This window comes from Mus caroli, chromosome 19 (assembly GCF_900094665.2).
Source record: "Mus caroli chromosome 19, CAROLI_EIJ_v1.1, whole genome shotgun sequence".
Taxonomy (NCBI): Eukaryota; Metazoa; Chordata; class Mammalia; order Rodentia; family Muridae; genus Mus; species Mus caroli.
The window spans coordinates 49,359,703-49,373,657 of record NC_034588.1 but is presented as its reverse complement, the minus strand read 5'-3'; positions in this window follow the sequence as shown (position 1 = coordinate 49,373,657).

Genomic DNA, 13,955 nt, shown 5'->3' with positions numbered 1-13,955 from the left:
GTATGGAAGTGTAAGCCGAATAAACCCTTTCCTCCCCAACTTGCTTCTTGGTCATGATGTTTGTGCAGGAATAGAAACCCTGACTAAGACAGCAAGTATGTGAAAGGACATATGATGAAGGATTCTTTGCTAAAGACATGCATGTATTGGTGTGCTGCAGCTTCTTGCCACTTCTGTATACTCAGGCCAGTTGTTAGTGCCAGCTGATACATGGAGTTTTGCTAAGTCAGACTCGTGACAAGTGAGGCAGGACAAGTGGTGAGGCAAGACCCACAGAGGATGTGATGTTTGGAGGGAGTATAAAAAGGACTCAGTGAACAGTGATGGAGGCTGAGCTAGGCTTGCTTATAGAGCGAGCTGTGCAATGCTTGTTGGTCTCGCTTCTTCGCTGATCTTTGATTCCTTGAGAGAGGCACAGAGGAGAACTTCTCCTGGAATTCTTGCTGCTCCTTCCTGCTGACTCATGCTGATCCAGCTGTGGCCTAGCTGTTCCTGACAGGTTGTGCTACCACTGCTTCTATCCCAACAGTACTGGACTGCTGGTACATCCGTAAAGTGTTTGAATAGATTGAGCTGTTGCTGCTGAGCTATGAACTGAACTGCTGGTTTCCTGACAAAGCAGATGTGATTTGCTCCAGAAAACCATTTCTAAAGAGGTCCATTTCTCCAGTATCTTTTCTTTTTTACTACCTCTGGTGGGTGTTGGGAAAGAAAGGAGGTCAAAGTGTTTAAGAACCATTATTAAAAATACGTTTTGAAAAAGTAAAGTTACTAGTGGTGCCCAGCGTGACTTAGGCATAATGGGTAACTCTGCTTCTAATGTAGAGAAGATGGCAGGTCATGAGGGGTTAGCAATGTTGCTTAAGGAGATTTGTAAAATGGCAGGTATTGCTGCTGGATAGTATTCTGTCTTGCTCCCAGAAGGGTTTCTTTTTCCTTTTTCTTTTTTTGTTTTTCTTTACAGTTTTCATGTATACTATTTTGAAAATGTTTATGGGGAGACCCGACAATTCTCTTCTGTTAGAGAAGATTGCAGAGTTGGCTATGCACTTAAGAGTATTTGCAGATAGAGAGAGGTAGAAGTGCTTGGAAAAAAATGACCAGTGGAGGAGAAAAGAATTCAGGCTTGGTGAATGAGACTAGAAATGTACTGCATGATGAAAGTGGGAAGCAAACGAGGCTGGAAGGTAAACTGCCTCTCTGCCCTGCTTCTAGGGGCTGGAAAGAGCAGGAAATGACACAAGTACAAGAGGTTAATGTGCAGCCAAGTGCACCACCAGGGAGTTTACTTGAGTCTACACAGGCAACTTCAGCCTTCCCAGTCTTTGTGCAGCATTTGTCAGCTAACAATGTTGGACAGACTTATAATGGATTGACCTGGTGACTGATAGAAATGGCAGATCTAAAGCATTTTAAAGAGGCTATTGTAATGTTCAGTTTCCATTCCTCTTTTGTCAAAGAAATCCTAAATAACTGGGCTACACAGCCTAGGGTTATCTCACAAGATTGAAAAGGGATTGGTGACAGCTGTTCTAGAAGCTGGTCAATAATTATGATGGTTGTCATGGTGGAGGCATGAAATCACAGACTAGCACCTCATAATTTAGCAAGGGGAATAAATGTTACTAAAGATCAGCTGCTTGTTGAAGGGTGTTAGGCCGACTTATAAGAACAAGTCCAGGCTGATGATGGTGTAATTGACCAACGTCATGTTGCCACTTTAAGAGCTTGGGATTTGGTTGATGTATCTGAGAAAAAAAAAATCAACCTCCTTTACTCCAAGCCTGGGGAATCTAAATCCCACTTATATCTCTTTTTCACAGCTATTGGCTGTTGACATCTTTAGTTACCAATCACAATTAACTAGGGGCAGGGCCACTTAGCTTGTGTCTACATGTGGGCTCTCTGGTCTCTAGGGCAACCAGTTTTGGGGATCCAAATTAACATTAGAATACCAGTAGTAGTAGAATACCAGTTCAACCTACTTCATAGACGGAAGGATTGTGTGCCAGGAAGGGAAGACCCACAGAGTCAACTAACCTGGACCCTTAGGGTTCTCAGAGAGTTAACTACCAACCAAAGAACATACATGGACTGGACCTAGGCCTTGCTGCACATAACTAGCAGATGTGCAGTTTGACCTTCATGTGAGTCCTGAACAACTGGAGTGAAGACTTTCCCCAAAAGTGTTACTTGTATGTGGGATATGTTTTTCTAGCTGGGCTGACTTGTCTGGCCTCAGTGGGAGAGGATGGGCCTAGCCTCACTGAGACTTGATGTGTCAGGATAGGAGGATACTCAAGGAGGCATCCACTTGCTCAGAGGAGAATGGGAGGGATGGTGGGAAGGATTGTGGGAGGGAGTGACCGGGAGGGGGGCAGTGAGTGGGATATAAATGAATAAGTACAATCAATCAGAATCAGAATATATTGTATAAAATTAATTTTAATGAAAGAAAGATATCATTGGTCTGCCACCCATCCCAGGTTCCCATATCTGCAGACATGTCTCTGTTTTTCGAACTCTGTGCCTTTCATCTAGGAAATGTGCGCATACACACATTTCAGGACTCTCTGGGTGAAGGGTACGGTCTGAATAGCAAGGCATTTAAGTTTCTAACCAGGACTCTTCTCATCTGCCCATCATGCAGCGTGTTAGCTTTCTTTGCCATTTCTCTAAAGCAGAAAATTACCACAGCAATCCGTTCTTATGAGGTATGCTCCTTATAGCTTAACCCCTCCTCTACCTGTGCTGCAACCTGATCATATTCAATACGCACAAAATGTGTGAGTTGAGCTGGAAAGCCCATCTTCCCTCCCTCCCTCCCTCCCTCCCTTCCTGTTTTTCCTTCTTCTATCCTGAGACATGATCTCTCTATATAGCCTGAAACTCATTTTGTAGACCAGATTGGACCTGAACACTCAGAGATCCATTATTTTTTGCCTCCAAAGTGCTGGCATGAAAGGTGTGCCCACCATGCCCAGCTGGAAGCCCTTTCTACATCAGCAGTCTGAAATGTTAGGATACATGAAGTTTCAGGGTGGAGAGAGCTTGAGATCTCATAATCACACAAACCATGGTGGTTTCTGATTAGATTTGTAAAATCAGCGCACAAAGGACTTAGTTTCATGGTGGCCTTCTTATTTATCTCCTTTGTTGTTGGCATCTTTCCCTCCTGCCATTCCCCACCTCCCTGTCTTCTCTTTCCCCCCCACCCATTCACCCTCTGCTTTCCTGTCACATGTATTTCCCATTTAAGGTCCCCTTAGCATCTCTCATTGCCTATTTCCTAGCTTCCTAACCTACCCTGCTTCCCCTATATTGACAGTTTTCTTGTGTTCGTGCACTGTGGCTTTGGCAAAGTCACGTCAGGCATCTAAACCTTGTTTCTTATTTGTAGTTCTGCCCTGGGGTAAATAATTCAGAGCAGTGTCTGGCACCCAAATGTTCTTGGTGGAAAGAATTCTTACTCTGTCCTTAGCCAGGGACCAGCACTCTCCATTCTATTTAGAATCTGTCTCATTTGTGATATTATTTGGTTGATAATAATAGTCCTTCAGAAGTATATACCAAGGGAAATTTCTCATATTCAGAAGAGGGCTCAGCTCAGCTTCATATAAAAAAAACGAATGATGGAGACTCTCACCTCTGGGAACATTTTTCTTTCCTCATCTCAGGGATTAGCAGAAAGCCTGAGGAGGGATTGGACATTAGCCAGAGAGATTAAAAGGCTTTAATTTAATTTTTCACTGACCTTAGGTGTCAGTGTGGTCTTCATGGACATCTGTAGAACTCAAATAAGAGGATAATTAGAATGTAAGAAGAGAGGTATGCGGAAGTGAGGATAAGTCAGTCAAACAGTAGAGATGCTCAGATGTCTGTGCTCTTTCCTCAGGTAGCCAGAGTCTAGCCTGCCAGCCAGCAAAACTGTCAGGATCCCAGGCACATCTGAAAGGTGTGCATACATGTGTGTGTGTGTGTGTGTGTGTGTGTGTGTGCGCATTGGTGCACACACATGTGAGTTCAGGTACCTATGGAGCCCCAAAGAGGGAGGGCTGTCAGATACCCTGGAACTGGAGTTTCAGGAAGCTGTGAGCTGCCCTATTGGTGCCAGGAAATGAACTTAGGTTCTCTGCAGGAACACTAAGTCCTCTTAATTGCCAAGCCATCTTTCCAGCCCTCAAGCATATTTTTTATTTTAAACTTGTAGAATTTACTACAATTTTACTGAGTCTTAATAGTCCAGTAATGTATCCTGTTATACACTCACATTGGGAGCTAGCTTCAAGGCACACATTTCAGGTTTGAATGCTAGGAACAGAGAGATGTAGTTCAGTTGGTGAAACCCTGGACTTGCTCTATGGCACCGTAGAAAGTGGGCCTGGTGGTGCCTGCTTCTGGACATGGAAGCAGAAAGAAGTGGATCTGGGTCATCCTTGGCTACCAAGCAACTTTATGGCCAGCCTGGGCTTCATGAATCTTGTCTCAAAAAAAAATACAGAAAAAGAAACATGGTGAGGCCCCTTCCCGTGGGAAGAGATGCTCATTATGCCCAAGACACTGATGTCAAGTTCTGCCCACAGACTAAGTACATTTTTCTTGTTTACATGCTTTGTCTTGTGATAATTCGTGACCATATAAACATACATTTTCATATGCAATTGTGTACAAATACAGAATTCCACAGGAAACCAAGGTCTTGGCCAGAGTGGCAAATTCTTCTTGACCCTGATGGGCAGATTGAACTTAAAGTCATTGACTAGGGCTTCACAGCCTGGCTCATTTTCTCTCCAACTCTTAACCAGTGTGAAGGAAACTGTAAGACACAGTACAGGAATAAGTAATTTCCTAGGTAAATCTCAGACCTGAAGCGTTTTTAAGTTGGCAATTTGCAATTTCAAGAAGGTCACTACAGAGTTAGGGAAACGTTTCCTCTCATCAGTTATATTTTCACTTAGAACATGTAAAATTGATTTTAAAAGAGGGAAATAGGAGAGTGGCTATTTAGGGTTTTACTGGACCAAATGAAAGTTTCAACTTTTCTTGGAGAAACATAAAGATACCCTAACTGGATTTTTTTTTTAATTGGCCCAGATGTTCATTTAAACTAGGGGCAGGAAATGAACTTGTGGGGAAATGGCAGCTCTGCCAGGATTCTCACCGATACTCCAGGGCTGCTTTGAGTGGGCTTGAGTTGACTTTTAACAGTAAACAGGGCCTTGTATTCATAGACATGCTTGAGAAGAATTGAGCTGAACACCTTCCTAAGAAACTCTTCCCTGTACCAGGAGGACTTTTACACACCATTTCTGTTAGCTGCACACCATCCTACCTGCTGCATAGTAGGAGAAGTTGTTCTGTTCTGACGCCCATCCTCTATGGGGCAGTCTGTGATCAACACTTACCTCCTCCAAGCGTGTGTGCTCGGTCGCTCAGGAGCAAAGGGCGGAATGAAGAATCCAGTCATGCACATACATCTCCTATCTCTGTCTCACGGACAGGCTGGGTCAGGAACTCCATAGCAAACTCTCAAGCTTAAATCTACCAACTTCATTTACTGGCCAGTGATCTTGACCAAACTACTTATCCTCTCTGGCCTCACTCTCCCTTTATTGAAACAGTGAGCATGACAAAGGAGTCCCATCTTTCAGACTCCTGTGCCGACCTCGTAAACAGTGCTCACCCCATAGTGGCTCTTGGAAAATGACACCTTGTGGGCTGGAGATGGTCTGCACAGAAAAGCACTGACCTCCACAGGGGTACTGTGGCACACATACTCAATAATAACAAACAAGCAAAGGAAAAATAACATCTTAGTATTACAACAGAAAGTATAGTATCTGCCCATAAACCTCAGTGATGCAGTGCTTCACACAAACCTAAGGGGTTTTAGTTAATTAAGCGAATGATTGCAACAACCTTAAACACCAGGGATACAGTACTTCACACACACACAATAGTGTTTGGTTAATTAAGCAAACGATTGCAACAACAACCCACCAGCCCATCACCTCTGGAATTTCAGTTCTTACTTTCCACCAATGATCACAACACTGCCTGTCTTCTAGGTTCCACCCCTACTCAACCCAAATCTAGGAATTTTGGATTTTTTTCTTAAGGAACTTTCAGAGAAATTTCCAGTTCTACGTTTCCATATATTACTTTCTATAAAAGGATAACAGACAAAGGAATAGTGGCAGAAAAGCAAAGGCCCATTAGCTTACCTGGTTGTGTGTGCGTGCATGCATGTGTGCATGTGTATGCATACGTGTGTGTTTGTGTGTGCATGTGTGTGCGTGTGCATGTATGTGTGAATACTTTTTGGATCTTTTGAGTATGTTTGTTTTGAAGGGTTGGGGATGCAGCGCAGGTCCATGTGCATGCTAGCGGAAGACAATTCCACTGATCAGCATCCTTGCAAAGTCTTAGATGTGTTTTTGGAGACACATTGATCTAGCAGCGGTTCAACAACGCCATTGGGTGCTCAGATGCTTTAAAATGACTGCCGGATTTCCTGGGCCCTACCAACGGATGGATGGGGTGATCGGGCATTTCAGTTAACTTTCTATATGAAGTTTGTGATATAGTCAATGCCCTCATGCTGGCATGTGGATGACAGAAGGGTAGCAATATTCTTTATCTTAGAGGAGAGGTTGTTTGCATCTACTGTGCCTAGGATCACAAAGTTCAGAAGCTGTTCACACCCAAGGCCTTACTGAGAAAAGTCTATAGTGACCATATGAAACCCTTCAAAACTGATTCTCCATCCTGTCCTGGAATCAGAGCCAACAAGCGCATGCTGGTGTTTTGCTTGAAAGCACCTGTAAATATTTATCTGGGAGGAGTTCTAATCAGTTTTAGTCCTTGAACTGGTGATCGATACAAAACTATGAACACGAGCTCATTTCTCTCTTATACAACCATGTGGAATTTCAGTCTTTTAAAATTTTCCATGTTCATTGCAGTTTCTATTTTGTTTTTCACTATTTTCTCAAAAACCTTTGTGAGGAGGAAAAGGTACTGGCTCCATGTACAGAAGGAGAAAACAGAATACCGTGTGGATGTTCAGAAGACACTGAACTCAAAGCAGACATTGAGGTTCTGGCTCTGGGTCAGAGCCACAGATAAATTCTCTTTTAAGGGCTGGAAGGAAGAGACTGGGTGTGCTCAATTCTGGCTTTCCCTATTTTCTGTTGTGATTATATTGGATGGTGGGCCCCTTCAGAGGAGCTCAGTTCATGAGGGCAGAGCCATGTGTACTTTAGGATTTGGATCTGAAATGTTTTCTTAAGGCCATGTGCCACTCTGTGGCACCAAGGGAGACAGTGCAGTCTTTAAAGATGGGAATGAGGTCACCAAGAGTATATCCTTGAGGAAAGTGGGCCTCTGGCTTCTCTTCTTCTCTGTGTCTTTGCTCTCTGTCTGCCCTGACCTGAACATCATACACTCCCACTGCCATGACATCCTTGATGGTCAAAGGCGCCCAATCAACTGAGCAAGCTGTGGCATGGAGCCTGGAAAGCAGGAGGCAAACTTTCTTGGCTTTACGTTGTTTGTCTTGGGCATTCTGTCTCAGTGAAGGACTCCGACTAACCCATGGATTAATGGTCTTATTGCAGGAATGAACAATTAATTCCTTTGCTTTCTCTCACTCATCACTTTTGCTGAGTGATAAGTTTTACCGTTTCATGAAGCATCAAGAAAGCCCTTGTCAAGTACTGCCACTTTGATGGGACTTCTTAATTTCCACAACTGTGAGCCAATAGATTTTTGTTCATTATTGATTATCAATTTGGGGCATTCTGTTATATTAGCACAAAATCAACTAAGGCAGCACATGAGGATAAACCCACTGGGAGGCTCAATCCTCCCTCTAAAAAATGCTGCTGTTAACTGTCTGGTAGCAACAATTCTGTAATAGTAAATCCACTACAGGAAGGAGAAAACTCTAAACACAAAAGGAGCGGTCTCATCAGAGCCAGAGTCGCCATCTGCTCAGGCCCCAATCCCACAGCACATGAGCGAGCTCACTTACGTTTTGTAGTTTTATATAACTTATCTCTGGAATATTTTATAAATTCATTGAAAGCTACAACCTAGCTTTAATCAGCATGTTTGTGTGGATGCCATGCAGGCAATCCATGAAGGTCACACAGTTAAGGGACAAACACTGTGGGAGCTTAGTTGAAGTTTACCTTTTGTGTTCTAATATGGCCATCATTACCAATAGCATTCTTAGGAACAAGGGTCTCGTGGCTGTGTGCTGGACACTGCCAGGTGCCCTTGTCTGACCACTGCTCTGTGCTCAGTTTTCACAACAGTCTGTGTTAAACATCTCTTCCTCACTTGCAGCAGTGGCCCCCGAGACCACGGGCGTTAAATGATTCGGCTACACCATGGATTGTCTGAGAGCAAGGACCCTGTTCTGCTCCGTTCTCCAAGTGCCAAGTTCCAATGTCCTTGGGACAATGTGGTGCAGTGCTGACGCATGCCCTTGCATGACTGTGCACGGTGTCTTGGCCCCAGGCTCCTTTCTTGTATTGTATCTTGAGCAACTCACTCCAACAGTTGCACTTAAGATTAGTTCTCTGCAAATGTGTGTGTCTGTGTGTCTGTTGGAGGACTGCTATTCCCCTTTATGTCCTTAGCAGGGGGATAGGGGTGGGGGTGAGGGGCGTCTGCTCTTGCAGAAAGTGTTAGGAACTGGTTCCTCTTTTTCTCTAGTCATTGGACAATAGAAGTTTAGAAAGCCATGAAGATTGGAAAAGCATTAGATCCTTTAGTGGAAACTCCCCCCCCCCCCCAGCCAATTCCTCAGGAATTCCTATTTATATGTTCCTGAGAGGCCGAGCTACCAATCATTACATGTCTTTGGTTGGAATCTACAAAAACCCAAATTATTGACCTAATAACCTGTCTTAGATGGCCGGGAGTTTCCTGGGGTCAGAGGGTGAAACAGATGCAGAAGAGCGATGCCTACCATTGCCCTTCCAGGAAGGCATGCTGACAAGTGTCACTGTCATTTACTGCTGCTTCTAGAGCAATCATTTCATCAGGGCCGAGCGAATTTTACCACAGTCTCTACTTTTTTGCCCATCGTGTGAAGAGTTTACAGATAAATATATACCTGCTAAATTATTGTTATAAGAAAGAACCTTCTTAGTAAAGATTTAATATCCTGTATGGTACTGTTAAACATATGTAGATCTCCAAGAAGTATTCTTGCATAGTCGCAATTGATATCCTTTGATCAATGCTTCCCTGTTGCTTCTTTCTCAAGCCCTAGCAACCACTGTTCTACTCTCTGTTTCCATGAGGTTGACTATTTCAGGTTTATCACATAAATCCCCAGTGGCTTTCAACCTCTTGGGAGTTAAACCAGGCCCTGTGGCTTACTCTTATCACTAGTTTCCTGCAGGGAGTCTGAGACAGAAGATTCCTCAGTGAAGAATTGTTGAATAATTGAATGGACAAATTGGACCACTTTAAAAATAGTCAAACAGAAGAATACATTGGTCAGGGGGTCAGGGTGTTCTCCTCAGTTCTAAGGCCAGAGGCAGAGTCCAGTCACCTCCCTGGCTCAACCTCTCTGGAGACACTGGATGCGGTATGTCTATAAAGGTATATTGCTGCTGTTAGAAGACAGACCCATTACCAAAGGCCCTCCCCCACCTCATTCTTGTCATCCAGACAACCCGCTTCTGAGGTAGTGGACTGGGCACTATTTAAAGAAGCTAGTCCAGCCGGGCAGAGATGAAGCTCAGATGGGGCTGTATACCGTTAGGAGTCGGGCTAGTCCCTGCAACATCGTGAAACTGCAAAGCTGGTCTTCAGCTGCTATTCCTTCAACCAGCAGCTCAAGGATGCCTGCAGTGGTAAGTCTCCAGTTTATCATATGTCAGTCAATCTCTTGCCCACACTTTCATGGCTCCTATGTTTTCTTCTCAACTGTTGGAGATGATAAAATGTGTAAATCTATGTCCGTGTTGAATCATCTACAGCCAATAAAACTTCTTTTACCTCTTTGGGGTATATTTATCTTCTAACCGTCAGTGTTTTGGGGTCTCCCCTGACAGAGGCTGTGCAGAGGAGTATTTTGATGCAGAAAGGAAACAATTTATTAATACCTCATGGGCATTTCTCTTTCATGCATATACGTACATGTACACACAGATGCAGATGTGCAGATATAAGTTCAGGTAGAGGATAACAGGACCCTCAGCCCCAACTCTCATCATGGTGATTAGTTCTGTGTTATTTGTGTCAGGAAAACCAGGTTTCTTGATTCAATCTCTCTCTCTCCTTCAATCTCTCTCTCCCTCTCTGTCTTCCTCTGTCTCCCTCTCTCTTTCCCTCCCTTTCTCTTCCTCTCTCTCTTCCTCCCTCTCTCCTTGTCTGTCCCTCTCTACACAGAAAGTAAAATGAATGCAAATGAGGTTGGTAAGATAGCTCAGTGGCCCTTTCCGCCAAGCTTTTTAATTTGAGTTTCATCTCTGGGATTCCCATGGTGGAGGGTAGGAAGATACTCTTGCAAGTTGTCCTATGACCTCTCCATACATTCTGTGGCATAAGTGCTTACAACACACACACACACACACACACACACACACACACACACACACACACACAGAGAAACACAGAAACACACACACACACTCACACACGCACTTCAAAAGTTTTATTTGACAGATCTCATACTTTAAACATTTTTAAAGAGGATAAATAATAACGAAATAATCATTTAATCAGGAATACTCAATTAGGGATAATAACTATATTTAGATAAAGTAAAAATAGCTTTTTAAAGAGGAAATTAAGAAGACGTTAAGGGTTTTACTGTATTGGAGGAAAACTTTTAAGTTTTATTGGCTAGAAGTAAAAAGCCCTAATTAGAGTTGGTTTTATGGACCTCTGACTCCATTCTAAAGAAGGGCAGCAATGAATCAGAGAGGAAGGCTGTGCTGCTGGTAAAACTGTCACTAATTGCGCTGATGCAGTATTCAGATAGGCTTGGACTAACACAAAGCCAGTGTCTTCCCTCCGTCTCCACAGTTCCAGCTGTGCCTGATGGCTTCCTTATGTCTTTCTTTAATGGCGCCTACCCTAGTCAAAGCCCTCTTCAGCCCTTCAGTGTATTGTGATGAGTTCTACATCCCTGTAACTACTCCTCCTTCCTCTATGGTCTCTCCTGCTCATTCTCTGTTCTGTGATGCAGAAGAAGTCCCCTTAGTGATCCCTGAACCTCTTAGGGTAAAATTCTGAAGGTAAATATATACTTACATACTTAGTAGGACACTAGAGCTTATTCATCTATGTAAAAAAATTATACCCTGTGGCTCTTGACTTTCTCTTCCCTTTTCTTCCCAAATGACCGTTCTATTCTGAGCCTGTAAGTGTGGATGTTTGCCGTTTGCTCCCTGTTCACCCGGATGGTTTCCACCTTCTCCTCTCACACAGGCTGCTTTGGGCACTGACATTTCCGGTCTCTTTACTGTGTGTGAAGCATCTGCTCTGTCTCCTCGGGACACTGGTTTGTGTTCTTCCCTCTGCCCTTGTCTCCTGCTCTCACTGTCCCCCTTAAAATGCTTATTTTCTGCTCATCCAGCAGGCCATAGATTAGTCATTCCTCCTTAATGGAAAGTGCTTTGAAACATGCCCAGATCATGTCTTTCTTCATCCTCATATCTCCATTGCAACATGCTTCTCCATGCTTCTCCTTGGAACTTTAAATTTATCTTCTCTCTCTCTCTTTTTTTCCACAATAGGGTTTCTCTGTGTAGCTTTGGCTATCCTGGAACTTGTTCTGTAGACCAGGCTGGCCTTGAACTCAGAAATCCACCTGCCTCTGCCTCCTGAGTTCTAGGATTAAAGGCGTGCGCCACCACCTTGCTTTTCATTTTAATGGACATTTTCATTTTAATGGACATTGAAAGAACTACTAAGAGTTCTTCAATATGAAAATAATAACCAACGGGGCAGTTATATAATATGCATGACTTAATTTGGCATGGTAGTCATGCAAATCAAACAAGCAGATATGAGTTCAAGGAATCTACTGGAAAGATACACAGCTCTTTATTTTATTTCTCACAGCAAGGTGATTATTTTTTTCTTTTTCATAAGCGCATTTATTTTTTAAATTTTTTATTAGATATTTTCTTTGCTTACATTTCAAATGTTATCCCCTTTCCTAGTTTCCCCTCTGAAAGTCCCCTATCCTCTCCCCCCTTACCCTTGCTCCCCAACCTACCCACTCCTGCTTCCTGGCCCTGGCATTCCCCTATACTGGGGCATAGAACCTTTAGAGGGCCAAGGGCCTCTCCTCCCATTGATGACCGACTAGGCCATCCTCAGTTACATATGCAGCTAGAGCCATGGGTCCCTCCATGTACTCTTTGGTTGGTGGTTTAGTCCCAGGGAGCTCTGGGGGTACTGGTTAATTCATATTGTTGTTCCTTCTATGGGGCTGCAAACCTCTTCAGCTTCTTGGGTACTTTCTCTAACTCCTTCTTTGGGGACCCTGTGCTCAGTCCAATGGATGGCTATGAGCAATCACTTCTGTATTTGTCAGGCGCTGGCAGAACCTCTCAGGAGACAGCTATATCTGGTTCCTGTCAGCAAGCTCTTGTTGGCATCTGCAATAGTGTCTGGGTTTGGTGGTTGTTTATGGGATGGATCTCCAGGTGGGGCAGTCTCTGGATGGTCACAGCAAGGCGATTTTTAATGTCTCTCTATTAGCTGAAGGGTGAAGCCAACTACCCTTTCTAACAATCCTGACATACATGAAAGCAAAGAAAAAGAGAAACTGTGTAATGCCCTCCTTTTCAATGAAATCAGTTGCCTCCCTTCCCTATAGCACACGCTTGTGAACTGTGTATACAACAAGGACCACAGTGTAGTTACACTTGTGTCTTCATATAGTGAACTGAAGGTTAGACTGTGATCCTTAGAGCGGATGGCCAGGGTTTGAATCCAAGCATTTCCTTTGTCTAGCCAGTGAGCCTGAACAGTATTGAATTTCTCTTTCATAGTTTTCTAGTATTTAGAATATTGACGGTGATGACAGTGGGATGTTAGGTAGGTAGTTCATCAGATAGTACAAGCAAAGATGTACAAACATGATCCTTTTCTCCCCTTTTCACTCCCCTTTCCTCTTATCTTCCTTCTTTCCTTAATTCCTCTCCACCTCTTCCCATGTCTTCACAAGGTAGTGTCTCACTAACTCAGACATCCTCAGACTCACAATGTAGTGTAACCTCAAGGCATCTTTCAACCCTCCTGCCTCAGCCTCCCAAATTTTGACATTATAGTCATGAACTACCATGTCTAGACTTTTTTTCCTCCCAGAAGGAGGTTTTTTAGAATGCCAGCTGGCCTTACGGTTCAATGCATCTAGAGGAACACAGCTAAACAGATCAGTTTGAGACACACACTATTCAAGGGAAAGTTCATTGCATATCCTGCCAGTCACAGATGCTTGAACCCTGGGCAGTGAATGCCAAAGTCAGTTTTAGGATCAAGCTGAGGCAGGTGCTTTTTCTTCTGAAAAAGAAGGAGGCAAAAGCATAAAAGCATTTATCTATCTATCTATCTATCTATCTATCTATATCTCAAAGTATGAGTTTTTCATTTCTTTCATTTTATTGAAAAGAGATTCTTTTCTCATATATGTCTTGATTACACTTTTTTCTCTCTCTATTACTCCCAGTCCCTCCTTTCATCCCCTCACCTATGGACCCAGACTCACTAGAAAAAAAAAAAACAGGCTTCTAAGAGACAACAGCCAAACATGACAAAACAAAAGTTCGTAGCTGTGATGAAAGGATGGACCATTTAGAGACTGCCGTATCCAGGGATCCTTCCCATAAGCAGCTTCTAAACGCTGACACCATTGCATACACTAGCAAGATTTTGCTGAAAGGACCCAAATATAGCTGTCTCTTGTGAGATGATGC